Below are 13,341 nucleotides of genomic sequence, written 5' to 3'. Positions count from 1 at the left end.
GATCCCAACTTTTTAAAAGTGCTCTCACTTTGCTATGTCCATTTGGAAAAAAACTGAACACGCCTTTTCTAATTCTCTCCACAAAAACTGTCGGACTTGTGTAGTGTTTTTTTTCCCTTGCAACTTCAGACAACCTGACACAACTTCTTATTGTTTGAGATTTCCTGTTTTCAATTTCGGGAGCACACACAGGCTGTTTTAGACTGCAAGGAACATTCTATTGTATTACCCAAAAAAACAAAACAAAGGCTGCAATTTTATAAGCTTTGTAAAGTGTTGATACTTAATGGATAAATAAAACGATATCCAATGGTCAAAATACTATCCAGAATAAAGAGATGTGGTGTTGATTCAAGTTGGGGGGAATCAAAAGTTGAAATGGTTACACACAGGTTCAAACTATTTTGGCTACACATTACAGTGATTCCATTTGGGCCTTGTGGCAAACAAAAGGCCGTGAAGTTCACACTTGGCTGTGGGAGGCATGGTCCTGTTTTGCACAGAAATCAGAACTTCTTATTTCCTCTTATTTCCCCTGCATGTGCTTCAGAATAAGGAAGAGCAGTGATAGTGAAATGTCACGTGAACAGGCTCTTACTGCTGTGGAAGACAAACAGTAAAGTTTACAGTAGAGCAATGTGCGACAAAGTGTACCCTTAAACTAGTTGTGCACACCCTTGTGAGCCTTTTTTCATTCGTTTACTCTTCACATATTTATTTTGCAGAGTCTTGCAAACTATGTCACTGCAGTTGAGAGAAACAACTGAGGAAGGCGTGCAGAAAGGAAGACGTTCAAGGACATAAAAAAGTTCCGTATTGCAGACACAGCTTGGTGGAGCCACTATAGGAAGCCAGAAGGGAAAAGACCAAAGGCTAGGTCAACACAGATGCCTCAGTGTGCAGTGTGTGTGTTTTGATATCTGTGCACAGATATGCTTTATATATCCATTTATGATGGAACACTGGAGTGAATCAACCCTCTATTGAATGCATATGCAGTGCAACTGCATGTGTGAACAGAATACTGTTTGTTTGTAGATAAAAATGAAGGAAATGCAGTATGGTAAGCATGCAGAACTGCAGCCATTCATCTTTGCTCACCCAACACAAGCCATTGTATCCTCTAGTTTTTGTTGTTCCACAGTAATTATGAACTGTGGAACAACAAAGCCACTCGCTTAATGACACTACCAGACAAAGACACGGCTCAGTGGGTCTTCTGTCCAGGTTCAAAATAACAATATTACCAACAGCGCGACAAACAATAGCATGTCTTCGTGCACTGTTGTGTGCAGCAAGTAACAGAGAATGTGATGTTTCTTAACCATATATACTGTGCCGACTTGTAATTGTGTGTGAATCACTTAAAAAAATTAAAGAAAAGTGTGCAATGTTTGAACTGCTGTATCTAAAACTCATGTTATCGTGAGCTTTAATATTTACGTTATTTATTGTAGTTGGAGGGAAAATGGTGTCAAGTGGTAAATTCATGGCAGCGCGCTACTCGACATCTCTTAGAGGTTTCTGACAACTTGTTGTGGTTGAGGTGGAGGAGGTGGTGATTGCGAGGCTGGGGGTGTCTGGAAGTGAAACCGGCAACAGAGGCGGGAGGTCTGAGAGACTTTGTGAGAAAGTTTGTATTAAATTCCCATTTCCCCTCATTGTGTGGCGAGCTGGCTTGGCTCCACACGCACTGATCCTACTGGGCCCTGGGAGCCTAAGCAAGAGTGTCACTCACACCTCTCAGGCCCCCTAAAACAACCCCCTTGATTCCTCCCCAACTGCAGTTACAAACCCCCCTGACCTTCATTTTACCATAAGCTGTGCTCTCTGATAAACATTCCTTAAGATCGTGGATGTTTAGAGTAATGTAAATCATGCATGATTAGGGTGTTTGTGTATATGTTGTCAGCAACAGGGTGATTCTGGGATTTGTGTGAAAATGATTGGTAGAATCTAAATACCTCCACTGAATCAAGTCGAATTTCCCCAAAGATAATGAGCTCCACGGGGCTGATAACTCTACGGCACTACTTCAGCGTAGGCTTTAAATGTGTTTACGCTCTCGTATAGATCATCTCTCAACAGTTTTTTTCTTAAAAGCAGGATTTCCAACACTTTGTGCTGACAACCTGAAAGGTTTACAAACTATTATCCCAGCTATATTTCACACTCACTTTAGAGAAAATGGGCAGCAAGCCAATCATGCTCCAGTGGAACTGAGAGGTGTTCAGCTTTCAACTTTAAAAAATAAATAAATACAGCCTTCACTTCACAGATCAGAGAATGCATAAAGAGTATTTATCATAAAGGTGACTGGAGCTAAATACAATTCCAATACTTCCTGCCGAAGCTGTCCACTCATATATGACAGCACACTCACAACAGGGAGAAGACAAATGCATACACATGCAGCGTGGACACACCGTAGACACTGTGGTACAGTGTCTTATGGATATTTGATTTGTCACCCGCCTTTTGTTTTTGCATTTATTCGTTAGTTATTATTAATCCCTGGTTTTTTTCCACAGTGTGTCTTTTGTCCCATCTCGCTCATTGTCCCCTACTAGATGCCGAAGATGGCCGCCTCTCCCTGAGCCTGCTTCTGCCGGAGGTTTCTTGCTGTTAAAAGAGAGTTTTTTCTTTCCCACTGTCACCAATTGCTTGCTCTTGATGAGATTTGCCAACAAATTAATGAAACTGAATTGACAATTAAATTGAATTTAATATGAATATGAATATGAATTTAATACAGAGTGTCACAGTTAGTTTTTGACTTTTTATTAACTCAGATTGAAGCAAACTCACTGATAACTCTGTTATCTTCAAAAAACACTTTGAGCTTTGTGACATGGTGTGTTATTCTCCTGGAAGCAGGCATCCAAAGGTGGGTGCTCTGTGCTCATGAAGGAATGGACACAATCAAACACAGTATTCAGGCAGACTGCAGCATTTACACAGAGCTCAGTTGGTACCATGCGGCCTTAAATGTGTCACTAAAATATCCTCCACCACCAGCAGCAGCCTAAAGCACTGATCCAAGGCAGGACGGAGCCATGCTTTCATGTTCTTCATGCCAAATTCTGACACTTGCATCCAAATATGGCAACATAAATTGAGACTCTTCAAACCAGACAACATTTTTCAAATTGTTCTATTTTTGTGAGCTCATACAATCTGTAGTCTCAGTTTCCTGTTTTTAGTTGAGGGGAGCGGCAACCAGTGCGCTCTTCTGCTGCTGCTGCACATTTGCTTTGAGGTTTAGTATGTTATGTATTCAGAGACGCTCTTCTGAATATTCTGATTTTATGTGTTTAAATGAGTCATTGTAGCCTTTCTAGACTTCTGGCATCCACAGACCATTTTAGCACAGAAAACTGCTGCTCACTGAATATTTTCTCTTTCTTGGACCATCTGTAAATCCTACAGATAACTGTGTTTGAATTTGCGGTAGATCATCAGTTTCTGAAATCCTCAGACCCATACCCATCTAACACCACCAACCCTGCCACACTAAGTCATTAACTGACCTTTCTTCCCCATTCTGATGTTCAGTTTGAACCTCAGCAGGTTATCTGGGCCATTTCTACATGCCAAAGTTGCTACTGTGAGATTGGCTGATTGCTGTAAGGAGCAGTTGAACAGGTGTACCAAACAAAGCAGCCAGGGAGTGCAATCTGGTATTAGTGAAGCATGTGCCACAAAGCTGGAAAATAAATAAACATTCTTCCAGTTTTCCCATGAACGTCTGCTTGTGAGGAAAAATAGCTTGTGTGTGCAGAGTATGCTTTATGTCACCCATGCCCATCATACCATTAACCTTGGTCAACTGTGGTTTGCATGAAGCTGTGACTCAGACCCTGGATCATCCCTGTTGTAAGTGACGATTTATTATTATTGACATAAATTCATGCTTTCAAAAGATCAAATTTTTAGTTTAAATCTGTTGTACGAGTCAGTAAAAAAGAAGCTATATCCAAAAATCGAGTCAGTAAAAAAGAAGCTATATCCAAAAATACCACAGATTAACTACTACATTTGTAATTCTTTAATATGTGAAGAAATGAGATTTTTAATCTCAATGAGATTTTTTTTTACCTGGAAATGAAAAACTAAAGTATTTTTTTGTTTCGTTTTTTGGCACAGACTTTAACTCAGCAGGGGTCAGAAAGTTGCTGCAACTGCTGAGCCACAAATTGACATACATTTTTCAGATATGTGTCTTTGTTTATTTCTCCAACACTTGCATCAAGGAGCAATCATGAATCCAAAAATGGTATCTGAACCGAAGATCTGATGTACAGTCAAAACATGCTGCAAATTGGTACCATTTGTGACTTTAGCGAAACACATGTGGTGCAAACACTTGAAGCACGGAAACTCAAATCTGTTATTGCGTTCGCAGGAACACATCTGAAAGGTGCAGCTGTTAAATCTGGTTGTTAAAAAAAAGTGACTGGAGAGATTTGTTCACCTCCTTGGAGCAAAGATGTGAAGACAGAAGTTCAGATCACAGCACATGAGATCTCGACTTTTGTCGCATGTTGTTTCCCTTTCCCTCCCATCTTTCCTGTCACTTTCCACTGTATACTTTCACACAAAGAAAAGCTGCCACTTAAGTAACCTTAAGGGGTAAATACTGCCAACAGATGGCTCAAGACATAGAATGATGGGAAATGACATGACAGGGTACAAAAATATACAACGTCAGTGTGGATGGGGTGAGCATGGGATGGGAAAAGTTGCTAAGATGTAGTAGTGGGCTACATTTGATCTAAATGTACACTTGCAGGCACGTATAGACACTCACCCCTGTTTTACCACACATGCACACAAAAACTACCTTCTCCTTTGGGAGGAAGATACAAAGTGAGTTACTGGCAGGTTTTAGGGCCTCGTGATTCAGGTTTCAAGTTGCCCATGACAGGAACACTTCCTTTCTATGCCTCCCATTTCCTCAGGCTCCACCAGCAATCTTATTATCATTGTAATAGAGTTATACAGACATTAACTTGATGGTTTAATTCAAGCCATAACATAGACTAACTTTTAGATAGCAGGGATGGTGTTACCATCCAGATATTCCTGTGTGATTGTGGACCATGTGACCAGAATGCTATTACCCCAATTTGTAAGTGTCTCGAGCTTCAAAGAAAGAAAATGTAAACTGACAGCTGGCAGATTGTTTCTCACTATCTGAGAAATGTTCACCTCTTAATGCTTTTGACACAAGTGGGTATGACTGTGAGCATCATTGTGTTTTCTAATCAGGTGGCAGATAAAAGATCACTGTATCACTGGTAATGCACCAGCCATGATTATCTTATTTCTAAAAAGCTATTACAAGTCCCTGCTTCTCCTTATTTTCTTTCAAATAGATGTCCTCAAGAGTCTGTGTAATATCAATTAATGTGAGGGCAATAGTAGCATGTCATTAGGCCCAATATTAGACAACATTAAAAGCTTATTCTATCAGATCACTGTGTGTATAAATGTGTATTTTTGTCCCTTGTCCCCTTTTGTACGCATGCAGCATTGTGTGTGTGTGTGTGTGTGTGTGTGTGTGTGTGTGTGTGTGTGTGTGTGTGCATTTTGGCAGGGCGAAGGGGTCTGTGGCATGTTTGAAGGGCACTCGCAGCACTCACTATATGATTTGTGGCAATTTCAGCATTTTTATTCATTCATTTCATGCTTACACTTATTTTGTATGTGTTTCTATGATGTTTTCTCATGTTTATGTTTCTATTTCTACCACTTGTCTCACAAAGTAAAGTTGACTGTGTTGTATATGTAATGAATTTGGATATATAAATACATTTTCCAATCAGCACTGATGGAGGGAAAACGTTCTTGCCAGTGTTTCTGGCCCACTCCACAGCTGTTTGTCATATTTATCACATCCTATCATAAAAAAGAAAATTGGTTATGTTCACACTGTCACATTTATGAAAAACCAACAGTGTGGTTTGGCAGGACTGTCTTTTAACCATTTCCACCAAATAAAACTTGTCTGGGCAGAAAGAGCCTTAACATGCCACAACTGGTATTTAAATCTTAAAAAAATAAAAAAAAATAAAACTTTTAAAAAAGAGTTTTTAGATTAGGACTTACAAGATGTACAGAAATGTAGGAAAGAAAGTTTTCACAGTTCTTTGAAAACCAAGTCCACCCTTACAGTTTCCATAGGAATTAAGAGGGTAAATAGCAGCTAGGTAATCAAAACGTACATAATTAAACGATCATCAGGAAGTGTGAGTACCTCTGTTGAAGCAGAAATTTGGCAGTTTTCTGATCTGGAGGGTTCAGGTGTGTTTTAACACAATGCAATAAAATTTTCAAGAGTGGAAATTTACCAAGGTCAGAGAAATTGCAAAACACCCAAGAGCTACATCTCAGACTCTACAGACTTCATTTAGCATGTTTAATGTTAAAGCTGATGACAGCACAATCAGCAAAAGACTGGAAAAGCACAGTTTGTTTTGAAGTCTTGCCAAGACAAAGCCTCTCCTCTCTAAAAAGAACATGGCAGCACGGCGTAGGTTTGCAAAGATGCATCTCAACAAGCCACAAGCCTTCTGCAACAATTTCCTTTGGACCAAAGTGAAGATGTCTGGCCACAAGAAAGACAAACACAGCATATCAGTGCGAATCCCCAGGACCTGGGTACTGGTCATTATGGTGAGCATGAACTCCTCTGTATGCCAAAAAGTTATAGAGTTAAATGTGAGATTGTCTGATAGTCAAAACAGGACAACGATCATACAACAGAATGGGTGAAAAACAAAAGAATCAAGGTGTCGCAACGGTCCAATGAAAGTCCAGATCTTGATTGTGTAGAAGGACCTTAAAGAGCCGTGCATAGAGGGATCTCTACAAACCTCAGTGAAATGAAAGAATGCTGTAAAGAAAAGTGAGACAAAATTCCTCCGAGAGACTGATAAAGTCTTACAGCAAATGATGACTGTTAGAGTTGGTTGTACAAGCTATTGAATCATTAGGTGCACTTCGGTTTTCACAGGACCGCATAGAGCCCCATGAAAAGTTTCCTTTTTCATGACAGTATGATACTGTAAGCCTTACATGTTTCACAAAGCACTGCGCATCATAAAAGTATGAGTAACTCAAGTTTACCCATTTGTCCTGTTAAAAGTACTGATGTTGCTCAATAGGCTAGTTGATCATTTTGTGACATTTACAGTGTGCTGACTTCACACAGTTTAACTCAAATCTTGAACTTTGTGCTTGGAGAAAATTCTGAAAAGAATTTTTAACAAGCCTGATAATATTTATGATTTCGGGTTAAAAAAATATCTTTGTGTAATGCATTATTCACTTACATGAGGATGTGTGTCAGTAATTTAAAAACCACTATAAAACATTTTTTAAACTACAACACCACGCTACTAGTACTAGTACTACTACAATACTGTTACAAAAGCTGCGACTATTTTCCTGCTCATTCATCAGACCCACTGAAAAGAAAACATGGTCCAGAATCGAGGGTATGCAACCTACCACCAGCCCAATTCTCGCAATCTGCTTGCTGGGGTGAGGTCGGGGCACTGCGAATGGGAAAAGAGTGATCTGGGTCCATCACCAGCTGTAGAGCACAGTGACCTGTCATTTTGACACCAACCAAACCCTCCATGTTGATGGATGTTGATGTTATGGCCCCTTCTGACCCTGAACAGGTAGATGGACTTTACACACAGGCACACACCTCATTAATGATGTTATGGAAAGCCTCTGGATCAGACTGAGGAAGCCCTAATCATAACAGCATGGAGTCGACCTGCAGGTATAATGTGAAAAAAAAAAGTTCTGAGTTCACCATGGGATCACAGAGGATAACGTGATTTCAGACAGTCAACAGACACAGCCAGATAACTAAAAAGGGGGTTGGGGAGGGGGGATTATTTTCCAGAACAGGCAAAATGGTTTTGCTGTTACTGTGGTGTTTATAAAGGCAAATGTCACATATAATCCTGAGAGCCTGAACCCTTTTTGTTTAAACACAACTCCCAGAAGAAAAAGACCTTTGTTATATCCCAAATTCCTGTCCTTCTTTCTGTGGTTTGGTCACAGTTTTGGTTCCAGTTCAGGTTACAGCACTGAAATCACCTTTTATTCATATTATTGGGTTTGTTTGAAATCCACATTCTTTGTATGAATGTGATCAAATTCAAACCACTCGCCGAATGGCTGTTGTGCTTAATTTTTCTGTGATTTATTAGTTGGCTAGCCATCACTATATATTGAGCTCGTTTTTCATCAGTATTATCATACAAGTTAGGGCTACAAATCCTAATTACAGAAATAGACTATCTGTCCCACGTGAACATGGGCATTGAGGAAACTGTGGAAAGGGAGTGGTACTGAGTACAGCCAACGTGTCTCTGGAATATTATAGGCAGTTTTGAGGAAGTTAAATAACACCCTGAGAGTGCTAAGCTGGAGTGTAAGATTTTATGCATATGTATGTTGAGAATATATTTGCAGAGGCCCCGGAAGTCAACTATGTGTCACCTGGGGACACATGATGAAAGATAATGTGTTAAAATATTCTCAGGCTGCGTTCCTTTTAAGTGAGAACTCAAGCAGAGAAAGCAAGTGAGAGGGAAAGCAAGAGAGTGCATGGAGGCATGGAAACACACACACAGAGAGATGGATGAGCTGTTGTTGCTTGTCCAGAGAATATCCAGAGAACTTGAGCCAGATTCAGGAAGAGGTACTGCTGCTGGAGGCTGATATGTGTGTGAAGGAAGTGGAGGGAGCGCAGGGGCAGGAATCACCCTACAGGCAGGAAAAGGACTGTGGAGGTGATGGCGGGGGTGGAGGTGGCGGGTCTCGGCTCCTGTTTGATAGCTTGTTCGACAAACACACATGCACACAAATGCACACTCAGCCACACAGGTCTGGGGGCCATAGTTTCTTGTTCCCAGCGTCTGGTGAGAAGGAGGGACACAGCAAGTGAGATCTGGATGGCTGCTTGTGCCAAAGCATGCATGCCCCTGCATTTACTGAGGAAGTTAGTGATAAGTCTCGGATTAAGTTGTATTACATGCAAAAGTTAACACAGTGTTGTTATTATAGGAAACTGACTATTTTTAAAGTACCAGGAACCTCCAAGAAATGCAACACTTTGCTATGCAAAGCCATTTTTAAAGACAATTTTTCGCTGGTTTGGCGATGCTGTTTGAAGTCAAGGTTGATCAGGTAAGATTTGGAGTACCCTGGAAGGAGTAATTCATATCTACTGAGGGAGCAGGTCCCCATCCACAAAGTCTGCCATGCTACACTGCATTGTTCTTACCAAAAGACTGTATATTTAAGATGGAAGAGGAGAATGAGGCATAGGATATTCAGTTTGAAAAATTAAAATACAGTTTTAATTTTATTTCTAGGCATGACTTTTTTCATGTCTTAGTTCTTTTTAGCTTAGAAACACAGGCTTAATTAAACAAATACGTAGGACAGCTTTCTTTCACTTGTACAACATCTCCAAAATTAGAAACATCCCGTGTCAGAGTGATGGTGTTGGCCAGAGGGGCCGATGGCGCGATATGGCAGCCTCGCTTCTGTCAGTCTGCCCCAGGGCAGCTGTGGCTACAACTGTAGCTTGCCTCCACCAGTGTGTGAATGTGAGAGTGAATGAATAGTGGCATTGTAAAGCGCTTTGGGTGCCTTGAAAAGCGCTATATAAATGCAATCCATTATTATTATTATTATTATTGATGCTGAAAACCAGTTCATGCATTTATTATTTTCAGGCTCAAGCTGTGGTAAGAGTACTGACGGGGACCCGAAAGACAGAAACTATTTCTTCTATTTTTATCTTCTCCTCAATCCTTTCTTGTTACATCCAGAATCAAATTTAAAGTCCTTCACCTTACATACAAGAGATTAAAAAATCAGCTCCGATCACACCGTAAAGCTCTTATATTACACTAGAGCACTTTGCTCTCAGACTGCAGGCTTAATTGCAGTTCCTAGTATATTTAAAAGTGGAATGCAGAGCCTTCAACTTTAAGGTCCCTCTCCTGTGGAACCAACAGCAGAGCTTTTAAGATCAGGCTTAAAACCTCCCTATTGGACATGTTTATAGTACGCTCTGGCTCAGGTTACCTTGAACCCTCCCTTAGTTAGTCGGCAATCGTCCTAGGCTCCTGGGGGCTTCCCATGATGCAACAAGTGTTTCCTCTTCACTCACCTCTTTTAAACTCTATGCGTTTATACATCCCTTTGCATTTAATTATTAGTTCAAAAATAGTAGCTCTCTTCCTCAGCATGTCGTTAGTCCTGTTTCTCTCTGCTCACCCCTAACCACTTGTGGAATATGGCTTCCCCTCCCCTGGGCTTGTACTGGCAAAGGTTCCTTCCTGTTAAAAGGGAGTTTTTCCTTCCCTTTCTCGGGAAGTGCTTGTTTGCTTTTATCAGGTCATCTGATTGGTGTATTTTTTTTTCTAATTTTTTGTTTGTTTAATATTGTAGGGCTTGTAACCTACAATTTAAAGCTCATTGAAAACCTCTAGTTGCTAGAGAAAATGGGTCTAGATGTAGCTTGGTTTGTAAACAGCTGTTTTGAAGTGTTGACATGACCATTTCCCCTGTCACCAACATGGCAGTGAAAAAACAGGGACAGAGAATAGAGCGGGTGCATTCACACTGGCTACTGATTTGTGACTGACAGTTTGTTAGCCAATGAGTGTGCGGTTTCATTGCACAGATCTTGAAATATAGGACGACCAAGATTTTCAAAGTAGACTCAATTTTTTATTCAGCATGACCCCAAATGAGTGTCTGAGTGTTGTTGTGCATTAATATAACATAAATAAAACAGAACTAAATTGAATATTTTAAGGTTTCCATGTAACATTATTTTAAACGTAACCAACAGCAAACCTTAATATTAGTGTAAACCTAAGAAGTGGGCACCCTAAATAAAGTGGATACTAGCAGAGAGGGTGCTTTTCTGCATGGCAAACCTGAAAAAGGAGTCTTTCAGTCTATAATTAAAAGTCAGATTTCTTGCTGAGCCATAACTGAATCCTGCCACACTCTCACTTTTCACATAAATATTCTTATAACTTTCACGGAGGGATTAGAAAAATGCAGTTGGAGCTTATTAAAAAAATTGACTACAAGTTGACTTTTACATGGATTTTGCAACACTAGCAGGTCTACATTACAGAGTTATAACACAGCTAATATTTTCACTTCCACATAGGGTGTGTTTCTGTGCTACTGGGGCCATTTTTAAGCAGTGCGTTTATCAGTCAGGGTGCTGTTTAAGTCTGTTGCACATTCACACAACCATAACATCCAAAACAAACAGAAAAGTGATAGCACCTACTGATTAACACAGCGTTTGGGTAAGTCACTTTCCTCAAAGAGGAAACATTCAGGTCATTAAACATGGACCTCAATGTATTAAAAGTTGGCAGGTATTCAGCTTTATGTTTTTACATGCAGTAGGTCATTTGATAAGTAGTATTCATTCACCTTGAAGAGTAAAAGAGCAGAAAATAAATACCCTGCAGCACGATCAAAGAGAGAAGCTGGGACAGTGATACTGAGAGTATCCATTTCTTCTCTAACGGTGTATACAATACTGTACCTGCAAGATATGGAAGGAGATCAAGTCAAACACACTCTTGATTTTGTATGCTAGTGCCAGCGAGGCATGTAACATCACACAAATGAGAAGAGCTAGTGAGGAAACTCTTATATTAGATTAAACTGGATGAAACTTTCACAACCTCTGCGCTGTAACTGGGTCATTACAGAAGAGTGAAGGATATGAAGGAAAGAAGGACAAAAGGGTCTATTTTTGCAGAAACTCATTAGAAGACACCTGAATTATATTAATTCAGTGATTATATGCAATCATTCTAATAAAGGACCCCCTAAAATTACAAATTTAAAAAAAGAAAAGAACAGTTTAATTATAAAATGTACAGATTTTTAACACATGTACAGACGGCCTTGTGCAGATGATCATATTTCTAGGTGGAGCACACTTACATATGCAAACCCACAAATGTATACAGATATATGCATGGCCTTCAAAAAAATACACTTAGAGAAAATTAAATTGGAGTAGACAATCTAGACAAAACTTGGATGCTTTTTTGTGCGACTGTCTCTTCTGCACACTAAATGTCCAGTGGTGTGTTCGTTTCTCACATATAACTTCCTCCTCATGTCCAAGTGTCCATTGTTATGTACAATTCAGCACGTGTTGTTATTTCCCTCGTCTTTAAGGACCTACCAAGGCTTTCCCATCTTCCCTACAGAAAGGGCCATGACCTCAGATCCCAACACTTCACTTAGAGGACAAAGAATAAACATCCCATGCCAGCACAAGTGGGGAAAGCCCCTGGCCTCCTTCTACAGTCTTATCCAGAGTCTGAGAACAGTTCCAGACCTGCCACTGATGACCTTAACCTTGTTTACATTGTAGATGGACTCAAAGCATTAGCAGCAAAACATTTGTATCTTATCATGAAAAATCTGGATCTTTTTTGAACAAACTGATTTTCTTCTGCACATGTAAATATGTTGTCCTGAACCTTTTATGAGTTTTAAATTTGTTGAGACATAACATAAATGAAGTTCTGACAGACATAACTGCAATAAGGAGAGGAGAAACGAGTAATGTATTAGCAAATTCATTATTTACATAAAGTTTTGCATGCTTTGAGAAAAATCGTACTTCAAATTACATTGTTGATGGCATATTTCTTTACAACAAATGATCTCATTAGCAAAAAAGTGTAGTACTTCCACTAAAGCTAACATTTAAAGCTGCTTTAATATGTTTATTTTAACAAAGACTACATTTAAGGCAGGGTAGAATTAGGTAAGGGCTTGATTAAAGTAGATGCTTTGAAGAAGCATTCATCCTTGGACTTGCATGACTGGTTCACCACTAAACTCTGGTTTCTGAAAGGTTTCTGAAAAAAAAAACAACTTTAATTTTACTATCTGATTTTTTTTCTGTTCACATTTTACTTTATTGAAATAGCACTCAGACCAAAAGACAGCGATTTAAAGAAAAACACATGCTTGCCAAACTTACTGACAAATCCAGTAGATGCTAAATACAGTAGATGTTTTACAGCACGTCACGCAAAATGAACAACGTTAAAAGTCACGATTCAGGGTGAGGTCACTCACACTGAACAACAACGTCATTCATTCCCAGAGTCTGTTGAAGCAGCTCATCTACAGCATCTTTAAACATCTTTCAGCTCATTTCTATGGTCTTATGTATTCTCTGCTGATTCAGGTCCTTCCTGTAGTTCTTATCATTGGTGTTTCAAACTGTGGCAGAAAGTA

The sequence above is a fragment of the Mchenga conophoros genome, linkage group LG17 (genome assembly GCF_057382185.1).
Source record: "Mchenga conophoros isolate Kocher_MC1m ecotype Shallow Benthic linkage group LG17, M_conophoros_male_GT1.1, whole genome shotgun sequence".
NCBI lineage: Eukaryota > Metazoa > Chordata > Actinopteri > Cichliformes > Cichlidae > Mchenga > Mchenga conophoros.
Note: the sequence above shows the minus strand (reverse complement) of the source record.